We start from the raw sequence: 26,508 nt of genomic DNA, 5'->3' as shown, positions 1-26,508 counted from the left end.
ATTTATATCCTTGAAGAAAAACAAACAAAACCACAACCAGAACAGACCACCTTTCCTTCAAACCTGATTCTTCCACTATTTGTTAGCAGCTTTCAGTGGCAACACAAAACTGAGTGATCCTGCCTTCAGGAAGATGGCTCTTTCTCTGGAGAAAGAGGAGGTACCAAGAATTTTTCCAGAAGCTGCGAAGAGGTGACTGTAATTCTTTGTCTTTGATCAAAATGTAAGTGCTCTATTTCTCAGTTTAAACCTATGTGACCTTCTGCAAGAATACATAGGCTGAACAGTCAGGCAATTAATAGGAGAAACTGTAATCTTACACTACAATAGCATTTCATTATCCTTAAAATAGCCAAAGAAAAGAGATTCTCTGATTCCTTTGACCTGCAACATCTGAGTGGTGTTTTCAGTTTTGCAGAAGCACTGGTCTGTTCCTTCATTGCTGTCTGCGGCAACTTGAGCCTGCAAGGGTGTAAAAAAAAAGCTGTGATGAGTGCCATAAAACCGAAGGGAGCGGAGAGAGATGCCTGAACAATTCAAAGTGCTTTTATTAATCCCTCTTTCCATAACTTCTTAGAGGGCGGGGGAAAACATCTCTTTCAAGCTTGGCTAGACTTCGAATTAGCCGCTGTCTTCCTTTCCTTGTCTCGGCACTTTTGTGGTACTGCTGCTGTCTTGTTAGCAGCTTCGGCTCATGAACAGCCAGTCTGTTCCTGCCTGCAGAGGGGCTGTAATTTCATCCCATCTTTACAGATATATTGCTTTGACTTTGTGGTGAGAGCTCTGAGGACACTCTCAATGCTAGCTTTAATTAGTTATTTTTGGTTGTTTTTCCCTAGTAAAACTTGTTTCCATTTAATGCAAATGGTAATTTGCTTTGAATACCTCTATGTCATTGCTTGGGTGATGAAAGCCCTTTCTTTATGAAAAGAGTCTCTTTGCAGCTCGTTCTCAAGGCATACAAGAGAGCCTTCTTAAAAGCTTTTGGAAGAGCTGGATTCTAGCTTTCTAAATGTAGCAAGGACATAATTTGGTAGGCTGAAGATTTTCCTAACTATTTTTATAAATCTTTCTTGGATAGTTTTACTTATGTAGTAAAACCAAAATAAACTACTTTATTTTGGCATGTGAAGTGCTTTATGCCTTTACATACCATCAACAGTAGGGAAGAACTTGACAAGCATCTCTGAAGGAGGTGGGGTATATTCCAAAACATACTGCAAATGCTCATTTGTAGCTTGTCAGGAGTGTGCTGTAGACAACATTTTCTGTGTCATAGCTATCAGAGTCTTCAGGTGGTTTGTGGTGTGTCTCTTGTTTTGGTGTGTGTTTGTTTCGTTCTTTTTGATTCAATAACTTGAATATTGAACCTATTAAATAGCTATTCAGAAAAGAGGAAAGAAGTCCTATCTGGCCCACAAACTGTCATAACCTACAACTGTGTATGTCTTTTTACGTATCTTAAAAAGCTAAATCACTTTATAAAATGCAAATTTTCAGTGCCAGGGCTTTTCAGATATCAGCCCGTTTAGGCTGTCTTGTATGCACGTTTTGCTTTGTTGTTGTCCCTGGGCACTGTGTGAAGGTTTCTTCTCACCAGAAGGCCCTGTAAGGACAGGCTCTTACGTGCTCACGCATCCTGAGCACATGAGCATCAGTATTTTGCTGCCCATAGCGTAATACTGTGGATAACCCTGTGTTTGCTGGCTGAATCCAAAGGTATATCTGCTCATATGTAAATGTTATTAGTAACTCTTTCAAGAGAATTTTGGCATAACTTTCTTCATATGGGTTTCATGCTTAACATCTAGTGAAAGAGATGAGTTCTGTCTCTTAAGATCCCTTGGTTTGACTTTCCTTTTGAGCAAGGGATTTGCATTTATGGTTCATCGTTTGCTCTATGTTTGCAGCTTGCATACTTTACAGTGTAAAACAAATGAGTCAGTCAATGCTTTTCTGCATCTTTTGGAACAACATAGCATAACGACAGGTTGCATAGAGAAATGTCTGGCACTGAAAGCAGGCTAAGAGCAAATTGAAGGCGTGCATTTCTTTGATGCGTAGCTTGTCCTGAACTGTAGGAAGTGGAAATCTTTGGGGGCTTATTTTATTAACCTGAATATTTCCATTAATAAAATAAGTATCTAAAACCATAAGCAGTATTATAGTCTAGAACAAGCCTGTGTGTGAAAGCACTCACAAGAGTCTCTTAAAACCCAGTAACATCATAGGTAAGTTCTCATTTATCTAACACAATGAACACAAGATGTAATTTCATTAACAACTATTCTGGCTATTAATACCCGGAGAGGATACTTGAACGTTACCCTACAGCAAAGAATAAAACACAATGATCTCTCTCTAAGAGTTAGTGTACACAATGTATGTAATATGCTGTAAAAGCTATTGGGGATGACAAAAGAAAAACTGGACTAAGTTAAAAAGATATTTTTTAAAGATAAACCTTTTTATATACAATGAAAGGGGATGAATCTGATTCCTTTCTCCCCACTTTATGAAAGTGCTGATTGCTGTGTGGGGAGGTAATGTTTATCAAGTTACAAAACCGAAGGTAGAAGTAGAAAAGAAGAAGAAGGTACAGAATAAAACCCCTACTTTGCTACAGTATTTCATGGCATGCACAGATCTGTACCAGGTAGCTTAGCCTTGTTAGTTATAGATGCTGTGACACACTACAGTTGTTGCAATCAGTTTTTGCATGTCTGCTTTGCATGGTTACAAAAAGCTTTTTTGCCCTTTTATTTAGAGCTGGTTACTGCTTTCAGATACAGAACATTTACCTACTTCAACAGGAGAATTGTTTTTCTTAATTTACCAGCTATTCTTCCTGTCACGGTGACAGATCTCAAGCTACCTCAGGCTCAATCCCAAAAGTAACTTCATGTTTGCTTTAAAGTCAAGAAGGATCTGAAAGAATAATGTTAGGTGTTAGTTTTATATTGATTAAGGCCATTTCTCTCTACTAGAAACATCATTGATACCTTTTGCTTATTTTGAAATTTTTTAACGTCTTATATTTTAATATTGGTACACTGTAATTTGAGTACTTTAAAATGTCATAAATTCAAGCAAATTCTTAAATATATGTGTATAGTTTTAAGTTTTAAGAAGAATGCTTGGTCACTTCTGAGACTTCATAAGGAGAGAAATTGGAAAAACTTTTCTATGACTCAGGGAAGTAGAAAAATGATTCCAGTACATTCCAGTGGCTCTCCTCTTGTTTGAGGGAGATGCGGATGGATTCTTCGTTTCTGAGCATGTTACTCTGTCCAGCTGCATGCAGTATATGGTGTTAATTCTGCCTCTGGAATTTAGACAAATGCTATTTTGAACCAACTTTGAAATTTACTGAGAAGGGGCTATTTTGAAGAATAAATGTTTGAACTGGATGTGATTTTTTTTTCCACTTCTGTTAGTGACTGCAATGATAGTAACACAATGTGACACACATTCGTATTTCACACAGTATAGGAGGACCTGAGCTCCACGCTCACTGAAAAAGTTGGCAAACAAACAATTCCTTCATCAGATAGGTGTATTGCAGAGAGGGAATTCAGAGAAGCTTCACTGGCACTAACAGAACCTAAAATTATTTCTACTTGGCAATGCCTGTGGAAAGATTAACTGGAAAAAGAGAAGGAAATATCAGAAGCTGATAATGTTAGATGATGATATCCTCTTTGTGTTGGTGGAAATATACTTGGCAGAACAGCAGTGTTTTCCAGTTGTCTTGTATGTCTCTGACCTTTGCCACCAACGGGAGATGTGCTGATGGCTCCACAGAGCACAGACTTGTGCTTCCCCCTTCTCAGTTGTGCATCGAGGGACAAAGTCATCCGTGAGAAGAGGTGTGTTTACTTATTTCCAAAGGGCTGAGGTCCAGCAGGTTGCTGCACTAAGGTTTCACATAATATGTAGCCTGCAGCCAAGGTGCCTCATCAGCACCACTGCAGTAGGAGCAGGGCTGGCCCCGTGCCACCTTGTCCAAGAGTAGTTGCTCTACAGCTGGGTGGGTGGTGTGGGCTCTTTTTCTTCAGGCTTGGCCAAATTGATACAGTTCACTTCTGGTTTGAATGCAAGAATTTGACTTTGCTTCCCAAAGCTGCCAATGCTTCTGCAGGCAGGAGGAGGCTACTTTCCTAAAAGGCATCGAGCGGAAGGGAGGCATTTTACTGGTTTGGTTCGATAACCTGCTCTATGTTCTTGGTGTAGAAAGGAAGGGCTGCTGGAGGTCAGAGGAAAATGAATTAACAAAACCTGCTAAAACACAGACCAGGAACATGCTTTTGTTGGCATAGTGGCAGTCAATCCAGATTTTACAGGAAACACTATTAGAAATATGCAAGCTTTTTTCTCTCAAAGAGAAGAGATTTCCAGAAATATTAACTGAGATCTCAGAGTGCTGACTTAATTTTTTTCCCAATACCTGCAGACAGAGGTAATGCCCTGGCATATTCCAGTGTGCAAACTCTTTTGCACAAACATAACAAGGCAAAATGCTCTGGTCAGGAGCAGCTTTGCAAAGCATTACTCTAAACTCATATGTATTTGCCTGTTTTTGACTGGAGGATTAGTAATTTGTTTCTTTGTGAAACTCTACACTGAGCTCTTAATTAAGCTTACCAGGCACAAGTGCACTTCAGGTGATCTAGACGACCTTTAAAGGGCCTGCAGCAGATGGTGGGAAGTCTGTGTTCGCACAGTATTCTGCTGTTTTGTCTGTTAAATAAGTATCTAATTACTCCCAGTCTTATCTTATTTCAACACTGTGTCACTAAATTACTTACATGGCTGTAAGTAAGGTAATCCTTTGCCAATCCGATAAGCTTTCAGCTTGACTTTTTGGGAAGTAAACTTGCACCTGATGAGAATTTTCTTTCGTGCAGACACAAGCGTCTTCCAGTACTTTTCCAGAGGCTCTTAACAAGATCATTTACCATCTCCCACATAGCTTTTCTTTCAGCTGTTTCAAATAAATTGCCTGTGACAAATTCTGATTTTTAAAGTTTGTTTCTTGAGGGCAAAATGGCTTTTGTGATGTTTTACACTGTGATGGGCAAGGGGAAGTAAGCACTTCTGAAGTAATAGCATCAAGTCTTTGTATTTGCAGATACAGAATCATTTCCCTGTTACTTTTTTGAACTGCTGCCCACGTCAGGCAGAACGGCTATTATGTAGAGCAGCACTTAGGCGGGTGGTTGAGTCATCCAGAGTTAATTTCTTCTTGAGTATTGTCTTGAAGAGGCCTAAAGTGCGAGAATAGGCAGGTTGTTAGTGGAGTCGATATCTAGATATTTCCTCACCTATGGCTCTTTTTTTTTCCCAGCCTTACTAATTCTGTAGTGGCATGTGAAAAGCTTGGCAGCACTGAGGCTCTCCCTTCTTCTGTCTTCCACCTCCACGTTACCCCACCTGCAAGCCTGTTTGCCATAAAGAACATGCATTGCGCGTGTGCACTTCTGTGCATTGCAAAGAGCGACATGCCACCACCATCTATTCATATCTTTAATAGGTATTTTATTTCTTACTATCCCACATGCCTGTAGAAATCAGTGAAGTTCTGCACATGTTCGTGGCATTCACGCAGAGTTCAGTATAGGGTGAGGCTCCATACGCATAAGATTGCCCATAACTTTTTACCTCGGCTGCTATTCTGCAGTAACAATATTGAGAGGGGGGAATGTTTAGGAGAAGCATAAAAATGTCACTGCTCAATTTTTTTATAGTGCTCACATGCCTCAGCTTTGCCACATAGGAGCCCAGCTGGATGTTTGCCACAAGCTTGGAAGCAGGTCTTTAGGCCAGTAAATGCTGACTTTTATTTTTAGCTCCACTGTTTTCCTCCTTTGTTTAATCAGAAACCACCATTCAACTAAAATGGTGTGGAAAAGGGGCTCGGTTCAGTCAGGACTCGAGATGACATGTTAGGATAGACGTGGCTGCTGTCCGTTTTGGACTTGCAGAGGAAGGAAGCAATGCTCGTCTTGTTTTCCTCTGTGAATGTGTATGTCTTGGTACCCTGCGATGCTCTGTCTCAACTCCATGCCAGCAGCATTAAGGGAGGTGGCCTCCTTGCTGTCTCCCTGTGTCTGCGAGGGAAGCAGAGTGCTCCATCCTGCTGAGCTGAGGACCACTGCGCTACTGCATCTCCTGCTCTTTGCAGAAGTCCCCCTGCTTTTGCACAGCAGTGCTTTGTCCTGCGACTTCCACCCTGAACACCAGGAGGTGATCAGTTTTGTTCAGAAGCTTCAGGATTAGACCAGTATTCTTTTAGTTGCATTTAACAGGAGGTTAGATAAAATAATGCAATTTTCCCTCCTGTCGTGAAAGATCTGTGAGTCTCACCAGCATAGGGAAATGTCTTATTCCTGTAATTTCAGTCATTGTCCTTAATCAAATGCTCAGAACAAGATCCAGGAAAAGGCATGCTCACAAGCAGCCTAACAACCTCTTTGACTTTAGTTTCTGAGTTCCCATAAATGTTTTATAAAATAATTGTCCTTTTTAAGAGAGAGAGAAGAGGAAAAAAACACGTTACTAAGGGCAAGATGTTTAATATGTTTCTGGTAAATATGCAATTTAATCTAATAGCGCTGTTCTTAGCTGTTAATATCCATGAATGACCTATTTTGGCATGAGCATCTGAAAGCAGAGCTGTCCTATTAACCTGCCAGGGTATCTGTTAGCCTCATTTTGAGAGTGATTTGGAAGAGCTTGATGAAGATTGTTGTAAACATCATAGCATGATGCCAGGGAAGTATTACCATGAGCACACTTGCTGCTTTTACTGCGTGATCGATTGCTAAAAAGGTCTCTTTGTTTATGCTTTTGCATTAGAAAGAATACCAAATTAAATAATATTTTGCTCCCTCTGTGACATGCTATTGGTAACTTTTGTTAAACTGGATAAAAACTCCAGCTGCAGAATTTGAGCCCTATCTCATTCTATGGGTTAGAAGCCATCCAAAGGATTTTTTTTTCCCTAAAATAAAATCCTTTCTTGACTTGCAGTGGGGTCTTCTATCTTTAAAAGACCTTGGCACCAGTGGTATTAATGCAACCCCTGCTGGCTGTGGTTGAGTGGAGATGAAGCCTGAAGTCCCTGCCGTTGCCCTACAAACATGAGTATAATTAAGGATGCAGTGGAATGAAAGCAGCCGCACCACCCGGGAGAGGTGAGTGACCTCTTCACAGCAAGTCTGGGGAGGGCTTTGGGACTGCCTGGCTTTGCTGTCTGCATTGCTCCGTGCTGTGCCATGTTTAATTGCTACTCTATTTCTTTTGTCTCAAGTAGGAGAGAGCCATATATTCTTGCTGCTTTTATCTGTCAGTAGATGGGAATAATCACACAGAATCAAACTTGTTGCCACCATTTTAAGTATTTGTCTCCAGAAGGATGCTTCCAGCTCATACAAATTTTTGAGCAAGGCGCAAGAAAGCATGCAGCAGGTGGAGGCCATCCTTCAGGCATGTAATCAGGCTCTCTGGGGTTGCCTACCCCATGCCCCGGGCTGCAGCTGGGGGCTGTGGAGGCTCAGGCCCCACAGGGGCAGTGGGGGGCCACTGTGCCCCCCAGCCCTGCAGCATAGCATTGCTCCTTCCCCTTGTCCCTGCTTGGAGAGCAAAGGAGGATGGAAACCTACAACCCGTTCCCCATGTTCTGCTCATTATTTTGTATGTTTTCAACACAGCTCTCTCAAATCTCCTTTCTGAAGCAATCAACCTCATCTCTGAAGTAATCAATCAGGAGCTGTTTGAGTCTTTTCACTGCAGTTCTCCATTTCCTTAATCACTCCTGTTGTTCATACAATTGCCCTTGGACAGTACTTTACCTATCAGGTTCAATAACTGCACAGTACATGACTTTTCTCCCTCCCTCTTTTGCCTTGCTCTAGTTGATCTGTTTTAATACCTGTGGGAAAAAAAATCATATCAATGTAAACTTATTATTCAAAGAGATTTTATGTTTGTGCATATACAGATAGTTTTCATAGCTTGAACTAAGCAAATGCTGAATTTAATTTTCTGTTTAGAGTTGCCACTATGGGGTGTTAAATTGTTGCTGCTATAATGAAACTGCACCAAATGTAGTAATGAATTTAACAGCTGTATATGCACCACAGTAGAGCATAACAAGTCAATTTAGGGTTTGATCTGAGGAAATACTGAATTTTTTTTAAAGCATTCACAATTCACAGCTGCAAACTATCCTGTCTTCACATACGACTCCAGGAATTAGCTAAATGTTTATGCATGAGTTTAAGGATGTATTATCAACTGCAAGAACTCTTATTTCTAAGCTAAAACTTCAAAGAAAGGTAGTATAATTTGAGTAAGCGGTTTTGTTCTGAAATATTTCCAACCTGTGCAAGCAGCGTGATTTAAAAATGTCATTTCCTTAGGTGATAATCTCAGGCAATGTATACTGGAATGCTCACATGGACCTTTCTTGTATTCCATTTTTAATTTTATTTAGTCCTCTCCAGGCTTTGGAGAAAAGTTAAAATACACAAATACCTGATTCAGTTGTCCATGACTTCTCTGAAAATGGCTGACTAAATACTAAAGTGAGAAGGGAAGTAAACACATTGAAACCATGAGAGCTTTTCTATGACGCTGACGAGAAGTCCTTCAGAAGCTGAAAGCAGAGGGGAAGCCCTAGTTGTTCTCAGTGGAATCAGCTCTGTAGATTTCCAGATGATTTTTTTCAGGCGACATTATGTATTCGCAATTGCTGTATTAGCAAAGCTTGATTTTTGTGTATTTGAGCTGTTATTCAGTGATCACTTAACTACATATTTCATAAATGAACTGAAATGTACTCGTGGGCACATAAAAACTACAGCCATAGCCAAATGTCGGTATCCATTTCCCAGGCCAGGAAATGAGATGGACATTAAATGGTGTATTTCCCGAATGATACAGGAAACTTGTAACAGGAATAAATACCAGAGTTCATGTTTTCCAGTACAAAACAACCCTTTCCTCTTTAGCTATCTGATGCTCTCAACAAAAGGTAAGTATCTGATGTCAGAATTGTTAACACAGGAACCCCTGTGCTTCGAGGTACCAAAGATCCTCAGCACTGAGCTTTGTGCAGTGCACACACATACAGCTATACTTCTTCCACTGTGCTTTCCACCCCTGTTGTGAGAGGAGTAGCTGTAACATGCTCAAGAAAGAATTTCCAGGTGCAAATCCTATTTGTCTGTCACTCCTATTTCTGCCATTCACAACGATGACAGTTATTATGCTATCAATTATTATGAGAGGAGAAGGTGTTATATATCTTTTTCCTGGTAATAATGATTTCATAACAAATACTAAAATCTCATTCCAGAGAGTGAGGGAAGATAAAAAAAAAAAAATACACATTTTATAGCTTTCACAAATTATACTGGTTTTGTAGGGACAGCCAGTGTCGAGTGATTCTTGCTGAAGACGACAGGCAGTTCTAGCCAATGATACGGAGACTTACCTGCATACAATCAAAATCAACATTTTCATGTGTTAAACACCTGAGCCTGCAGGCATTCATGCTTCCATGTTTTTCTATCGCAAGTGGTCACATTTCTGTCCTTATTTTATTGAAGAGGATGGTTAAGCATCCTCTGCTGGCTTGGGCAGCTCCTGGGGCTGCCTGTGCACTTTTGTAGTGCTGTCAGGAATGTCTGACAGCAAAACTCTGCCCTCGCCAGGTTTCCTCTTAATATGAGAATAGGAGGTGGATGGACCAGTGTTAATGTGAGTGAGGGTTAACTTGAAAGATGCTCCTTCTCTGGTTTTATGCTTTGCATTCATTCTTTTAAATTGCTTTCCTTCCTTCTCTTTGCTCCAAGGGGAAAGCCATGTTCATTAAAACTTTAAAAAGTTCCCCATCAAGGGTCTCTCCTAATGGGCTGCTCTTCAGAAAAGAGAAAGTAGTTCAGAGTCTGTGTCCATTACTCTTGAGTGCTTGAAAACAATATTGAGACAGTTTTCATGTTCAGTCATGACAGAAATATTTACTCTCTGTTTCTTGGAAACTTGGTGTAGGTTTCTTCCCCATTTGATCTTGAAGCATTAGTTTTCTATTAAAATTAAAAAAAAAAAAGTTAAATATTCACTGATAGCTGGACAGTAACACTGAGGTTGTTGTATGTAGTGGAGTAGCAATGTTTTTTATTTTGAAATTTAAGATCGGTTCCACGTACTTCAAAATACATAGAAAGAGAAGCAAAAAGCAACTTGCCAGGCATAAAAATCAAATTTCTGTGTATAAAATGTTTTCTTTACTTAGTTTAGGTATGGGCTTAATAAATTCTCCAATTTAGCCCAAAAAACTTTCAAAAATCATATATTTCTGGTTTGTTAGGTCTCTGGGATAGATTCCTGTAACATGATACTCATCAGGAGGAAGTGGGAATTGTCATTCCCTCTTCGTCATTGTCGTATGAAGGGAGAAAGATGAAACTCCTTCCAGAGGTAATAGGTTATAACAAAAGATATTACTGCTCAGGCATGGGGTGCATAGAAAAGAATATACTGGGGTCTCTTTCAGAGGTGTACTGGGGCTTATTGCAGGGGGAACAGAAAAGCACTGAAGATAGCTGCATTTTAATGGTATTAAAGTACTGCTGGAAAAACCATTCTAGCTATAAAATTGTTTATGGAATTTGCAAGTGTCGTATAAATGATGATCCTCACCCAAAGGTTACTGAAGAAATCCCAAGACCGCTCACCTCAGTATATGCCCACAAGCAAAGGTGTTGTCTCTTCTTGATGTGACTTCCTTTTTTTTTTTTTACAAAAGAATTGGACAAAATTTAATCATAAAGATGGTATTTTGTCGAGCAGCTGCAATTTCCTCACAGATAGCAGTCAAGTCCACTAATTTGCTATATATTTTTATAACAGTCATGAAATCAAACAGTTGAGATGATAAAGGTGTGGCTCAGCAACAGGTGAGGGAAGAAATACAATACACTTGAAAGCAGGCAGGACTGCACATCAGAAAATACTTTGTTCATATCCTTTGGCAATTACTTTCCTTGAACTATTTCTGAGAATGGTTGGTCATAAATGTTCAGTGTTTTTTGACTCCCTATTTAATAACCCCTAAAATATGAGATTTGGACAAACTTCTTCTACTCAATTGTACAGGATGCGTAGGAAATAATATAGCATATTATGCCAGATTTTTTTTGATGTGCTTCTAAATACATATGCTAACGTGTAATACATGCACACTATTTTGAGGTTAAAATGTTCCACTTTGCAAACAATATCTTTCCATTCATGTCAGATTTGAGCAGCGTGTGACAAGGAAGCTGTGACAATGATAACAGTTTTGGGAGAAATAAGTTGATAATCACTTTCAAAGAGCAGTGGGGATGCAGGCTTAAATAATGTCTGGAAAACTCCAGTATTCTCCCACGCACTTCAATACTGTATGAAACAATTAACAAATTTAAGTATGTTTTTGCTTAATGTCCTACCCTAGGATCTGGAGGCCATATTTATTTCCAAATGAATTATAAGCCCTTCGGGGCATTTCTAACGGACCCGCACATCATTTCTCTGAAATGCTGAAGGATTTTTTTTCTCTGAAAAAGCAACTCAGGTGGGGTGTTAGGAGAGGGAACTATCACATTCAGTTTAATTAAAATACCAAGGAAATTTCGAGGAGCCGCGGTCTCCGTGATGCTCTGCAAATTATTGTTTTGCAGTCATTGAAATCCATCCAAATTGCTTAGGTTAGTAACTGTTTTTCCACCTCATTGGTCCTGGTGGCTCCTTGCATCAAAAGGCTCTCTTCTGCTGCAAGTGCTGCTGCCTCCTGCTATATACCCCAGTCTTTATTGCAAAGTTACTGATGTCATGATAGAGCGTACAGGGGGATGTTTCTTATCTCACGTTCTTGCCTGGATTCTTGTCATGCTTTTTTTTTTTTTTTTTTTTTTTTTTCTTTTCTGTGAGCTGGACACAATATTACAACTTGGGCAGCATCCACTGTAGACACAGGAGCTATTTTCTGCATCGCACCCTCTGAAAGGCTCCAGAACATGAAAAATGATGGCTTCAGAGGCAGACAACGGGGATACTGAATGCAAAAAAGGACTTTCTCGCTCCATCTCTCCAAAAGACCCATGCCTTGTGACAGTGGTATCAGGGCAGCAGATGGCAAAGTGCGAACAGCATGGGAAGTCATCAGGAGTCCCTGGAAAGTGTATTTCGGGAAGCTGTGTGGCAAATCAGGGAACATTACAGACAGTACTGAGAGCAAGGCAATCGTCTGCATAGTCATAAAATAACCTTCACCTTTTCTGGCGGAGACTGACACTGCAGTAAACAAGCTCAAACTGGGGAAGGCACACGGTAAATGTTACAGATGAAGTCATAAAAGTCTGGCAGCCACACAGTTCGTGTCCTTCATAAAATCTGTGAAGAAGCAAATGGGAAGCCAGGGACTGGCCAAAGTACCAGCACAAATCAATCTACCTTTCACCATCTAAGGGAAAGAAAAGCAGACCTGAAAAAGACGTGCTGAGCAGATCTCTTCCCAAACCCTGTTAATGTGCTACCACATGTTACTGGAACTTGCAAAGCAAGATGGGGTCCAAGAAGATTGAATGAGTTGGGACCGGTAGAGGGGCAGAAAAATCTTTTCTTTTTTTTCTTTTAAAGTTGGGGTAGCCTGAGATAATTCGGTCATCTGCTCTCTGTGAATCTGCAGTGGTCTGCAAGCCAGTTTGGGAAAGCTATACACACACCAAAGCTACTTGCTGTGATTTGTATGGCTGCCTTGATCTGTTTAATTTTATTAAAACTTCCAGAGGAAATCATAGTAGATGTTTTACATGGAATAAGAGGAAATAATTCCTTGGCTTTGGAGCTTCTAAGGAAAATCCTTAAATGGAGTTTTTATGTTTTATGAGCAACTTCACAATGACCATTTAGAAATAACGCATCAGTTGGTTTTGGAGCCACATGCATGTGTATTTTGTGCTGGAGTTCAGACTCTTTCCATCTTTCTCCTGCTTCTAGCTCTGTATTCCTCCCTTCGCAGGACTGTCATAGTGTGGTGAATTGAAGTGAACCGACTTGTCTCTGTAGGAGCCAGGGTCAGTACAGCAAGGCACAGGACCTGCAGAAAAGAAAGAAAAGAGGAGAGCACCCTTCTTTCGGTGGGAACAAGTTACCAAGTGAAACCATATCTTGATCAGCTGGGATTTTGGATTGGCTTTGATTTTTCTTTGAAATTCCAGGGGAAAAGTAGTTAAGCTTGCCACTGAACAGGGGAAAAAGATGGACTTTGCTGTTTTCTGTGACTGCCTAGGCCCTAATCTGTCCTGTAGGATTAGCAACTCACCACACGTCTTCTGAAAACCTGTAATCCCTGGGTTGTTGATGATACAAACCTTTAATGCTTCTCTTGGACAGGAATAGGGTGAATCTCATCTTCCAAAGGAGCAGCTCTTGCACAGGGAAACGAAATTTCATCTCTGCATGAACTGAGCCTGCTATTTAAGTGATCCTGGGGGGGAAGAGCTGCTGAGCAATTTGTTGGGAGGAAAAACAACACCTCGTGATTAACTTTCAGAGAATCATACCTTTTGGCTCTTGGCCACAAACATTTAATAGTAGGTCAGGCTTGCTGGAGCTGCTTTCCTGCCCAGAGCTGGACTGGTAAGTCAAATCCACTACTCCTTGACAACTTAATTTTGACTTGGGGACAAATCAGAAAGGAACATGAATAATTATGCAACAGCTGTCACTGCAGAAGAAAAAAAAAAAAGACTAGCTTGTAAGTCATGGCATCCTACTTTAGGAAGCATAAAACTTGTGAATGTGGTGCTGGAGCAGAATCACTCGTATGTCCAAATTTTATTTCATAAAAGAAAATCGAACTAGTTGATGAACTAGACAATTATTCCACAGATGTTTGGTTGGCAGCAGTTATAACACAGTTCTGGAAGTAAAGGAACATGTCTCATGTGCTATGTACACAATTCAAATGACATGGTTAACTTGTCAAGAAAAAGGATTTTGAGCATAAGGCAAAATCAGTAAAAATGGGTCTTTTGGGATGTTTCTGGCTACAAGGCCAAGTTTCCTCCCCCCCAGAAAATGAAACTTTTTTTTTTTTTGTATTTCTGGATCTGGAGATGGCAAAGATGAAACTGAGTTTGCTGAGTTACTTGTTCTAAGGCTGAAGTGTTTGGACATTATAGTGTTTTCAAAAAAAGAAGAAAAAGCAGGGTTGTGCTGCTGGGGAGAGACATTTGCTTCTGCAAATTAAAAGAGCATTTACTGCAGTAACTGACAGGGAACTGCAAAAAGAGAACAAGTATAAATTGAGCTAAAATAACAGCCATCAGATTTTGCCAAACATCTCAAACTCAGATTGTAAAGGGAAAAGAAAAGATGCAACCCCTTCCTTCTTCTATTAATTTTTCATTTTGGGGGAACATCCAGGTCTTCATTCAGAGCTTTCTGTTCTCCTGAATAACTATAAATTCAGGGTCAACTACTGTGCCTGGGAAGAGCTGCTCTTCTCATCCTCTGGATTTTGAATAAACTGGCACTTGGACTACCTGCTGTCCTCTCAGCCATTGAGCATGGTACAGAAGACACCTCTCTACCCAGATTCTAGCAGACCAGCACCAGCTAAAAAAGGAAAACAATGAGAGAAATGGGGACTGTGAATGAATAATCGCCGTGATGCTGGAGGTTTTCAAGGTGCAGTTGGAAAGGGTGCGAGATAACCTCATCTAGACTCCCTTTGCTTTCATCAGGTTGGACCTGATAATCTGTAGAGGTCCCTTCTGAACGGGGCTGTGCAGTGATTCTAAGTTGTTTTCCACTTATCTTTATGCAGGAAAATTCAGTTTTGCCCACATATAGCAGAGAAGCTTTGAAGCAGCTTTTCGTATGCTATATAAATATGTATGAAGAAAACTGTTTATGACAGGGTTAATTCCTTTGTGCATCTTAGGAGGCCTCAAAATGGATTTAAAATGCCAAAGTATTTATATCTCCACTTAAATTTTTCCTAACCTCTCCCCACCAAAGAGGGAGAGAAGATAATGTTTAGAACAAAATACTAGTTATGTTTGCACTGTCAAACATGAATCCTTTCTGATGAAGAGAGAGCCTCTGCCTCTTACAGCAGTATGTATACTACAGGTTAGCAAAGTTCTCCGTGCGTTTCTAATTTCTTTCACTTCTCTGGTCTTTGCAGTAGGTAATACTGACCCAGATCTCTTATCCAATCAATCCTTTTTCCCAAATTAGGGCAACGTTATACCTCCTCTCCCTGGCTGCACTTACGTTCTTGTTTTCCAAGTTTGTTTGAACTAATTCCCAGAGAGCCTTAGAATGTGCTAAATGTATAGAATATATTATTTTGCCATCTGTTTTGGGAAATAAACTTTTCCCCATCACATTCCTATGCTGTAATTATTTAAACTTTACAGTGAACTCTCCAGACTGCTGGTATTTATAGCCCTGTAAACATAATTCCCTTTGTTTTAACAAGAATAAACAACGAACAATCTTTTCTTGATCAACTTTTGAAAAGGCTTTTGTTAACACTCTGATGCAAATGTTGACACGATGGTTCAAGTTAAAATTAACCTTCATATGCAAATGTCACTACTGACATGAAATTTTGATTTGAGGTTCAGTCCTTGCATAAAAGTTGTGTTGGTGCAAGGCAACACATATCCATGAGCATTCCTATGATCTAAACGTGTGCTACAGCATCCAAGATTTTGTAAGAAAAACTTGTCCTCAGACAACTGAATATTAATTGAAAACATTTTCGTATCGCTCTGGGCAGTTTTACAAACTCTTGTTCACTGGTTCTCAGCAGCAAATTGATTCACTGTTAATGTGTCACCTATTGTTGTGGCTATTTCCAACAGTTATTTACAGCACACCAAAAAAAAAAATTGTCGATAAATAAATAAATAAAAACACAGCCCACCTACTGAAATTAGTTCACCTTTTAAAGTCATAGAATCAAAACACAGCCAAGGTTTGCCAGGCTGGAGATTTTTTTTCTTTTTCTTTTTCTTTTTGTTTGTTTGTCACTGACAAGTGCAGGGGAAACTTAGTATTAACTTAACTTTCTATCTGCGTATGTGTTGTTCATGAAGATCTGATACCTTCAAGCATGATATTTAGAACTTCTTATATATACACAGCACTATATACTGTACTATTAATACATAGTAAATGCATGTTATTGCAATGCATACTAATATAAATTGGATTTACTTCTTAGGAATGCATGTCAGATAGTGATTTCTTCTGATTTGTTCACGGCTGGAATTAATGCAGTATAGATGTGCTCTGAATGTCTGTAATACTCCAGTTAAGTCACTGATATCCTAAATGAATTGACTGTGATTGTTTTAGGCTAACTACTAAGTTCCTACCAATAGCACAGGTCTAGCAAACATAACAGAGCAATATTGATTTAGTGTCATAGCTTTGTTCCCTGACTGAGTTAAGATGCCTTGGTTTGGATCAAGAATGTGAATCTTGAATCTGATTCTTTGGGCTTCAGTGGAAAATCTGGGGGAAAAGAAAAAAAGAAAAAAAAAATCCTCTTTGGCCTCTTTGCTGCCTTGATGTCACCTGAACACTTCTGTAGCACTGTGTCCACCTCTTGCACCCAACCACATTTAGTTAGCAATCACTTTCAGAAATCATGGTTCAATCAGTTTTGTTTTAAAGGAAGAATCTCATGTGCTCTTAGGAGAAGCCCACAAATTAGATTTCAAATGTTTTGTTTATATGAATGCACTTGCACAGCCATGAAACAATTGTCAGCATTAAGGCTTTCAAGTCCAATACTGAAAACATGCTTTTTATTTTTTGCATTGCTCACTGTGATGGTTTAGATCACTACAGGTCATGACTAATTTGCATTTAGCTGAATAAGGACAAAGATATCAGTATGTACATGCAGCACTGCCATAGGACCTAAAAGTAAAGAAGCACAAGCTAAAATCTTTGTTTGAGCTTTCACTTCAGTAACAAGTTGGCTGCAGGAGTGAAATATTGTGAGTCTCCCCAGGTTAATCGCAGAGGCCCTGGAACAGCTGATGGCTGTCAGAGCTGTTAGGGTTACTCTAAGCAATAAACTCCTAACCTGTTTTGGTTAACTTTCTCTTGTTTTTGCTTGTTTTTGTTTTGTTAATAATAATAATTAAAAAAGCCTTCCTTCCTGCTCTGTATTTTACCCTTGAATTTATTTTTAACTTTCATTGATTGCTACAGAGCAAGAGAAAATGGCAGGCAGGCATCTTGAGAAAGTGACAAAAAGCTCCTAGCTTGTCTCTGGCTACTCTCAGCAAATTTATGTACAAGCAATTTCTCTCTGTCTCTTTTATTTTTTATTTTTTTAAATCTGTTTTCTTGGAGAAAAAGGTTTGCAAGTGAATTTTAAGGTGTTTTTAAAAATAAATGCAGGAAAAAAAGTTACTGGTAAGTGTTGATCTAAAGATAAAGACACTACCAGGAACCAGCAGTGTTGTGGAAGGAAAGCTAAAAGCCTGAGCGCTTACAGTCAGGTGAGGAAAGAAAGTGCTTTGGTGCAGTACCCTGTATTAATCTCTGCTGCCACCTGTGTCCTTCTGAACTGAATCAGAGTTCAGATTGTGCTATTACTTACCTCTAGCTACTTATTATGGTGCAGAAGCTTTTCAAGTGCACGGCCCCCCAGTCTAAAAATTCAGTGGACTTACTCAGATTTAAGCATGTACACAGTTCCTATCCAAGAATGACCAAACTTGTTTGCTCTGCCACTGAAATACCATTGAAATCACATCCTGAGTGACTGCTGGCACTGTTACTTCCAGAAAATAATTATTTTCTGGACTGGCAAACCTGTTTTGCTGTAGTTTACATGGGTGACAGGGATTTGCGCTAAAGTAGAGAAGCAAGGCTGAAGATGTTTTCTCTTTGGTGTTTTTCTTGTCTTTCCCATAACAGTATTTATGTAGGGCCTTTGCTGGTTTTGGAGGGTATTAACATGAGCCATCAGTTTGACACTGAAAGTAAGTCAAGTATAAAATACCTAAAATCTGACTCTAGATAGTAAGGCATGCCAGAATCAGATCAGCTCCTCTGTAAACTTCCAAACTATACTACAAAAGTAACTTAAAATCCTTCACCACGGAACAATCAGAATAAGGTACAACAAACGGTTTGTTAATGACTTCAGTTTTTCATTTGCTTGTATTCCAAACTTCTCAACATTTTCAAGTGCTTCCCATGTAGCAATTTCAGTCTGCAATTAAACCCAAAATACAAAAATAAAAAAAAAAAAAAAATCTTATTTTCCTAGAGGTAACTAATCAGGCATCAATTTTTAAGTATTTGTAATACAGTGACTAACTTTGAATGCATAGGATGATGCAAATCCACAAAACAGTTTTTGGCTGCTCCAGTAATTCCTGTTATTGTGAGTCTCTCTGGCATGGAGTGAGAAGTTGGTACAAGGGGGCAGCTGAGAGAAGATTTGTTTTCAGCAGTGTAGGAACCACAATAGTTCCTGTGTTATGTATGATATTTATAGCGTATGTGCTGTCACAAAGCCAGTAATAGATTTACAGGCATAATCTAGCCTTGTTAATTTGAAGAAGTAGCAGTTAATAAACATAAAGTAATACAAGTAATTTGCCTAGCAAAATAATAGGAACACTTTAATCCATATATCCTAATGCTTAATTCAAGATAGAAAGGGCGCTCTACAGTTTTGATGGGAGGTTTTAAAAAATAATATTCTTCTTAAAGGAGGTTGTTAGTTTTTTTTGTTTGTTTTTACATTTAGATGGAAGTGAAGTGACTCTTGCATTTCCTCTGAAAACCCTGTCCTCTTTGGTCTTTTTTTTCCCCTTTCACTTGATGTAAAATATCTTCATTTGGGTTCAACATGGGTGCAAAATTATTCATTGTTTAAGGACCAGAGGCATTGAGACCGGAACACTGCAACTCTTGCAATGTACAACCACCAGGAAGCCGAGATGGGTGAGGAGCCGCTGCTGGAGGCTGGTGCAGCCTGCTCTTAAAAACCTTACCAGAGCTTGCCTGGGGCTAGAATCCTTCCAGCAAGGCAGATTTTATTTCTGTATGACCTGATCCCACAAGTTTTGGTGCTGCTAATCTAGATTCACCTCTCAGTTAACTGCTACTGAGAAGGCAGAAAATTATAAGATTAAAAGCTAAGCTCAAGGAAGAGGTTAGGATTTTCCACCAAAAGTGTTCATTTTTTATTTTCTCCAGAAGTGTTTTCAGGTATATTATTTACATTTACATCCACCTTTCACCTATCCTTGGCACCCTGCTGCCAGCGCTGCAGTGCACAGCCCATGCAGGGGGTGCGCCAGGGCCAGTGGATGTCTCCTGCCATCACTGGAGTGGGAGTTGCATGGGGTTTTCTCCACTCCCTAGGTTGTGCAAAGGAATGGTCTGATGTTGAATTTAGTGTCTTTGGGACAGGCTGGTACTGGAACACCATAGCTACACACAGGGCAGCTGTGCTGTGGGCAGCAGCAAGGGAAATGTGTGGAGAAGAATTTGAGCAATCCAGAGGGAAGCAGAAAGCTTGTAAGAAGAAAAGTGATCAGCTTAGGTTTTCTCCAGTCAACTTTTATGATTATAAATAGATACACTTACTACAGCAAACACAGTAACAGAATTACTCAACAGAAAATTATTGACGACCTTACACCTGCTGTGCGAAATGGGTGTTTCTTCTGTATTGACGGACTTGCTGTCTGCCTGATAACTATACAACTTTTAGATTACTTGGCAATTTCCTCTTTGATATAGGTAGTCAAAGAAAGAATCCCTTCCTCGGTTTCATGAAAGAGATGATCTTAAGGGTTTTCAAATTGAATTTGTTTTAAAGTATTAGGGCATTTTTTCCTCTAATTACAAATCAGATAAAATTTATGAGCATTTTTAGGATAAATTCATTTCTAAAAGTGGAACATATCCTTTTAACAATGTTTTTGATGAGAAGTAACATCCACTGTCACCCCAAAAATGTATGCCCCAGATTGGGAATATTAAAACCTTTGTGGTAGTGAGAAGGTTGACACGTGTTTCTTTTAAAATTTTCACTCTAGCAAAGTGACCAGTTCTGCTTCATTGTTTAAATCCTCCCCAAATGACTGATGTGGCTGGAGAACCAACAGGCTAATAGTAATTTCTTTGATGATCAGTGCTTCAAGAGAAACTTCCAACATCTCTGTTGATCAACACTTCCAGCAGTTTCACACACAAAACCTGAGCTGCTGAGCAGAGCTGAGCAGCCTTCCACTAGCAGCCTTAATACCAAAAGATCCCCAAGTGAAAATTGTACAAAATCCCTGCAAGAAGGTATATTGCTTATAAAGATGCTCCCATTTTTTTTAACTTATATCATTTTATTAATTTTATTATTTATATATTTATATATAAATATATTCATATATTTATTTATTATAATATTATTATAATATTAATATATATTAATATATATAAAGATGTATAAAAATATATTATTTATTACTATTTACAACTTGAAGGGAAACAAAGTGCTTTTATTGACAAGATATTTTCTTCTGCTGTTGGATCAGCTGAGATCACCAAAAAGACTCCTCTGCATAATGCTGCCTGTTTCTAGGGGGGAGCATTCAACATGACATCTGGCTAATGCATTTCTCAGTTTGCCTGGCATTCACTGAGCAGGCAGGGTTATCAAGTACTCATTTTGTTTTCTTTTTCTCAGAGAGCCCCCTGGGCTTGTAAATGTAAATTTAATCTAGTGCTGACATGCCATTAAAAGTGAAAGGGAAGAAAATAAAGAATTTGTAAAATAAGGAACAGCAAAAGATCTTTGTAAAAGCCTATTGTTATTTACTTTTGATGAGTTAGGTGTAAGAGATGTGGTTTAGATAATTTTTCCCTCACTATTGGGTTCTCCATCCTATCAAAGAGAGTTTCACTGAGCTCATCCTGGCTGTACAGAAAAATATAATCCTGTATGTGTATTTCCAGTTTATTGTTCAAGTAAATCAATCTGAAGATATTGGAGTCTGCTTTCTTCTTGAAAATATAGAAGACAATGGATGTATAAAGGTAGTGTATAAACCTTATGAATAAGACTCATTTACTGTCTTTTGAATGCAAAAAATATTCTGAATTTGAATCACTGCGTCTTGAAGTGTATATTACTAGGGCACCCCCTAGCTCCCATTATTTCCTGATCAGAAAGGAAACAAATTGGTTTCCATCAATTCCAGGCCAGAACAATGCTATTTTCTAAGTTGTAATAACATAGTGTATGATTAGCAGTTGCCATTAAAAATAAAAATAGCTGGCAGAACTTTTATTGCACAATTTGTGTTTTAATAGGATTTTTAATATGAAAGGAAATTACCCAAACATTGTAGCAAATATAATAGAGCGGTGCTGATTTTTTTTTCTTCTTTCTTTGATTCCCAAAGCTGGTTAAGGTAGAGCTTGATCACTGCTGTGTATCTGGAGGCAGACTGGGGAGGCAGACTGGGGAGGTGTCTGCAGCAGGAGGGTGCTTGTGCAATGAATTTTACAATCCCTCACAGGCAGCACAGTGCCCTCAGAGCACCCAAACTGGTTTAAACCAAAAAACCTAAATTCTCTGTGTGGCACAAAGCTGGGAAGTGTGCTCTGGGAGCCCCCAGTGCCCTTCAACTGCCGTCGGGCATTCAGCTCGGCCCCCGGCACTAGGAGTCACCCGGTGTCATTCTTCTTTCCCTCCCACCTGCCCCAAAGCCCTCAGCAGTAACCATCTCATGGAGTAGTTATGTGCTGAGCACATCACCCTACCTGTGAACATAGAGGTACAGATGTGGGTTTAACTTTTGGACCAGAGACAGGGGCAGCACAGGGCCTCAAACTCTCTCTCTTTCGCTTGGGAGCTTATAAAGCAGCACTATCCCACCAGTCTTACTGGTTATTATGTTCCCCAAAGGCTGTAGAAATAAAAAAGTGCTGAACTCTTCCATGCAGGGGAAATGGTGATTTCGAACAGGTTCTTTCAATAAACTGCTTCCTTTATACTCACCCACATAATCAGACAGACTATTCTAAACAGGCTGTTTCTTGGCATTATGTTTCCTTAATGCAGATTTTTATCCTCCCTGTTCTTAAGCTGCTGTTTGCATAACTCATTTTATAAGTAGTTTTGTATCAATTGCTGAAGTGCAAGCCCATGGCCTTGTTTGTAGGTTGTTTTCCTCTCGATACTTACAATTTAATCCATGCATCCCCATTAAGCATTCCCTAGAGTGACTATGTGGGGTTTTCCTTCATATTAATTCATTAGTTTTAAAGGCAGAATATCTAGCATCAGAAGAAGAGGTTTCCAGATTGAGCTGTAACATTCTGGAGGAAAATAATCTTCAGTGCTTCATAACTATGCTCATGTAGTTGCAGCAGGCTTAAAAATACCCATGAACCTGTCATATTATTTGCTAATTGTTTCTTTCATATATCACCTGGATTCATTTATATTAAAAATATCATTTTGCAGATCATTTGAGCAAGCTAAACAGCCCTGCAGGTACAGAAAGTGAATTAATGAATCTCTTTCTATCAGCACATTACATTGCTGCGATTGTATTGCTAGCACCTTCCACACAAAATCAGTCATGGTACTGAAGTCTGCACTGGATTTCCGAGACATCACTGCAAGGGACAGCCAGAAGGGACTTCAAAGGATCACCTAATCCATCTCGTGTCTCTGAGGGGGGTGTTAAATGTGCCCAGACGTTTCTGATAGATGTAAAATGCTTTGAAGAAGTCTGATGAAGGGAATTCCACAAGTCAGCAGGTAACTGCAGGGGTCTTTTAAGTCCTTCACGTTTGGCACAGTTTCTGACAGTTTACATGATTTTTTTATTTTTTATTTGTGTCCAAATTGAGCTAATTGGTCCTTTCTTCCAGTGGAAAAGGAAAATGATTGCTGTCCTCAGCAATCAGCAGCCCTTGTTGTCTTTGAAAGCCATGTAACATTCACCGTCTCCTCTTTGACAGAAAGCTGCTTTCCTTCAGCTCTTCTTCAAATTGTGTTTTCCAACTTTTCCTTTTCTTGATCCTCTGAACTCAATAAGAAATCTGCTTAGAAACTACTACCAAAAAAATGGGCATTGGCCATCTATGTGAATTTTGCCAGGCACTCTTTTTCAACCATTTGTCAATGAGTTTGTGATCAATGATAATTTTTAGTCCCTTTTGGTCAGTAATTTTATTTTCCGTTTTGTATCTCTGTATAGGCCTTTTATTTTCTAAGCATTTTACTCTAAGTGTGTCTTCATTTAACTTTTCTTGCTTTGGTTTGGAATCTTTTTTTCCACTTTTTCAGGCCTGGCCTGTTCTCAAACCTGGCCAGCTCTTCATTGCCTTGCTACTTGCCAGGTGTTTGTAAATAGTTTAGCAAGTGACCCTTTTTCAGGGTTTCTGCATGTCTGTGGTGTCAATAGCTATGGTTGCACTGAAGGGGTGAACACCACGTCAGCGCGTTGGGTTGAGAGGCACTTGCAGAAGGGCTGGTTTTTCGTGGTTGACTTCAGTGCGTTGCTGGGAGGTCTGACTCTTGCTTTCCATGTGTTTGAATCATAGACGTTGCTTTGTGCTTTTCTGTCCTGTTTCGCAAAGCAACATTATAATTTGTCATTTTTTAGTGAGTGCCCTTCTGTTAGGATTGCTCTTTCTTTTTCTTAAGTTTGTCTTTGATTCCACCACAATTTTACGTTGTAGTCCAATTTTGAATTTCAGTCATGTACTTAAAAAAAACAACAACAAAACCACCTGTTTCTGCTTCGATGCTAACTGGAAATTTTCTGGAATCCACATTTTTGTGGTTTTGTAGTATTGGCAATGTGGACTGTCTTTCTGGGTCTTCGATTTCTGAATGCCATGCTCCTGCTAGCAGGGAAATCTCTAATAGAAAATTTATGTTACTCAGCTGGAGAATAAGATTTGGTTACTTCCTGAAGTAGGGAACTGACAACATCCTAGACCCTTCAAAAATAACTTTTGTAAGTAATTCAGAGATGAAAAAAAGTCCTAAAATGTTATTTCTCTACATGAAACAAGATCATCTCATTCAGAGTATATTGAGTCGGAAACAATCAAACTTTCTTTTCTACTATGTCTAGAGTATATTGGAAATGTGAATTGGTGAAATGTGAATTGGATTTTGTGTAAGAAAGCTTTCCTGTTATGCAAAGGAAATTCCATGCTGGCGTTTAACCTACCTGTTCTGTCCCAGCTGAACAGGAGATATTGTTTATGTTCGATTTCTCTTGTCAAGGATTTCTTTCTTTATTACTTGTATAAACACAACATTCACTGGAGCTTGTATTAGTTTTTTTTTTTGCTTCTGATCACATTCACACAATTGGAATTGAGCTTTTTTTCACATCTGAAGCTAGACATGTGAGCCAAGTCATGAAGTTTACAAAAAATACTATAGACAATAGCTGAAAGTTTCTAGTTTCTTTGTAATTATCTATCTACCTATCTATATATATTAAGAAAATGGGAATGCATGAAAACAAAGTGGAAACCTTGTTATTGTATGAATAGACACATCTGTCTCCTTTTTCAATCGCTGCATGTGTTAGTAGACTAAAACAACCATAGACCACACGCACTATTCTTCATCCCAGTGGTGTCATCAGGCAGCATCCTGCCTGTGGCAGAATCCAAGTTTTAAGATTTCAGACTTTCTGTGCATGTGTATGTGTGTGTGTGTATATATACAGTGAAAGGTGATTAAGAAATTTGTGTAGTTCTTAGTACCCTTTGTCCATATGCCACTGCATGCAAATGATACTGTATTGCCATCATGAGAAGAGCAGATGGTCTGGTTCCCTCTGAACACCAGTAATTCACGTTTCTTTGCCTTTTCCCCTATGATATTTGTATTAAAACTGTTGTCCTGGAGTAGTAAACTTGGAGCCAGATGGACCTATCATTTGAACTACACTTCTAAACTTGCTTCAAAAAAAGTTCTGGAAAATATTGTGTGATTTTTTATTTATTTATTTTTTTAAAGTAACAAATGAGGAATTCAAAACTAGCCAAAATGATGGTATCAAACTATATTTCATGCTTATAGATTTATTGCAGCTTCCATTACAAATGTATTTTTAATGAGAATTTAGAAAAAAATCAATATGGTCTGCAGGAGAAAAAGATAGGATCTTTCTTGAAAAACTTGCTGCAATGACACTTACTGATAAACTTGGCGAGCAGGGGAAGGGAGGAGCAGAGTCACTGCAGGCACTCAGTGTAACTTTACTTTTCTCTCCTCGGAAAGTGCGATGAAACCCATCCGAGGCAGGGCCAGACCCTGCCCAAGGGCAGGGAAGGGCACTGCGGGGCTGCCTCCAGTGCTGGGTCCGCAGCACTGGAGGCACCTCCTTGTATGCTACCTTCTGCAGGCTTCAAAGAGCTTCTCTCTCTCTAAACACTAGAGGAAAAAGTGCTTTTGAGTTAGCCCATGGACTTCTACCCTCAGAGATGCTTCAGTGCTCTCTTGTGCTTAAGTGTGTGTATTTATTTGTGTATACATAGCTGAATATCAGTTACATTTCTAGTGCTGTTATCTTGGGAACCTCCCGACAGATTTCTTGTGTTGGGAAATCGGTTATACAAAAAAAATTCTTGAGTATACAGAGTAGGTTAAAAAAAATATATATATATCAATTTCTAGCCAAAATATATATATGAAAAAGGGAGAAGTTTTACATGGGTTAAAAACAGTAATCTGAAAGGCAGGAGAATCATGTTCAGGTCTCTGGGCCGATTTCACAGGATCCTCCTGGAGAGTCCTATAAGTACAATTGGGCTATTTAGAAATGTCTCTTCCTTTTTTTTTTTTTTTTTTTTTTTTTTCTTTTTCCATTTTGTCCTAAAAGAAAGAACATGATCTGGAGTACCTGCCTAATGTTCTGCTGAACACTTGTAGTTTATGGTTCTACATAAAAGTTTTTGTCTCTAAAATTGTCTCTAAAACTGATTGAGCAGATTGTTTTTGCGAAGCTGTGGACAGAGAATGTTGGAAAACGTGCCCAGCTAGAAAAGCTGCAATCCATCAGCAGCACAGAAACTAGTTGTTCTGTTCTTTGATACAGCTTTGAATGAATGGATGCCTGTTCTAATATTTCTTTGTGAGTAGATGAATAGTTCGTTTATTCTGCAGAATGCTTTATCTTCATCAGAAATACTTGATATGGTTTCCTTTATAGCACTGACTTGAAAAACATCATCTTGGTGTGAAGCTTTATATTTCTCTTGTGAATGATTAACTTGATTAAATACATTTCATCTCACTTTATTTCCCATTTATCATGATTAAGCAGAATATATTTTTAATTAGAAAGAGGTATCCTTTCTTTCTTGGATTCAGAAAACCCTATGAAATCTTCTATGGGGTGGGAGCTCTGTTTTTCTTTC

The 26,508-nt window shown here is 39.1% G+C and overlaps 1 long non-coding RNA gene across 1 annotated transcript; it reads left to right on the top strand.

The window, feature by feature from the left end:
* Window positions 1–21: 21 nt before the first annotated feature.
* LOC121072319 lies at window positions 22–12,866 on the top strand. Its single transcript, XR_005821120.1, has 3 exons — window positions 22–223; window positions 7,033–7,196; window positions 12,007–12,866. It is a non-coding gene; the product is annotated as an uncharacterized LOC121072319 (long non-coding RNA).
* The last annotated feature ends 13,642 nt before the right edge of the window (window positions 12,867–26,508 follow it).

This window comes from Cygnus olor, chromosome 6 (assembly GCF_009769625.2).
Source record: "Cygnus olor isolate bCygOlo1 chromosome 6, bCygOlo1.pri.v2, whole genome shotgun sequence".
NCBI lineage: Eukaryota > Metazoa > Chordata > Aves > Anseriformes > Anatidae > Cygnus > Cygnus olor.
This window is presented reverse-complemented; position numbering and strand designations above follow the sequence as displayed.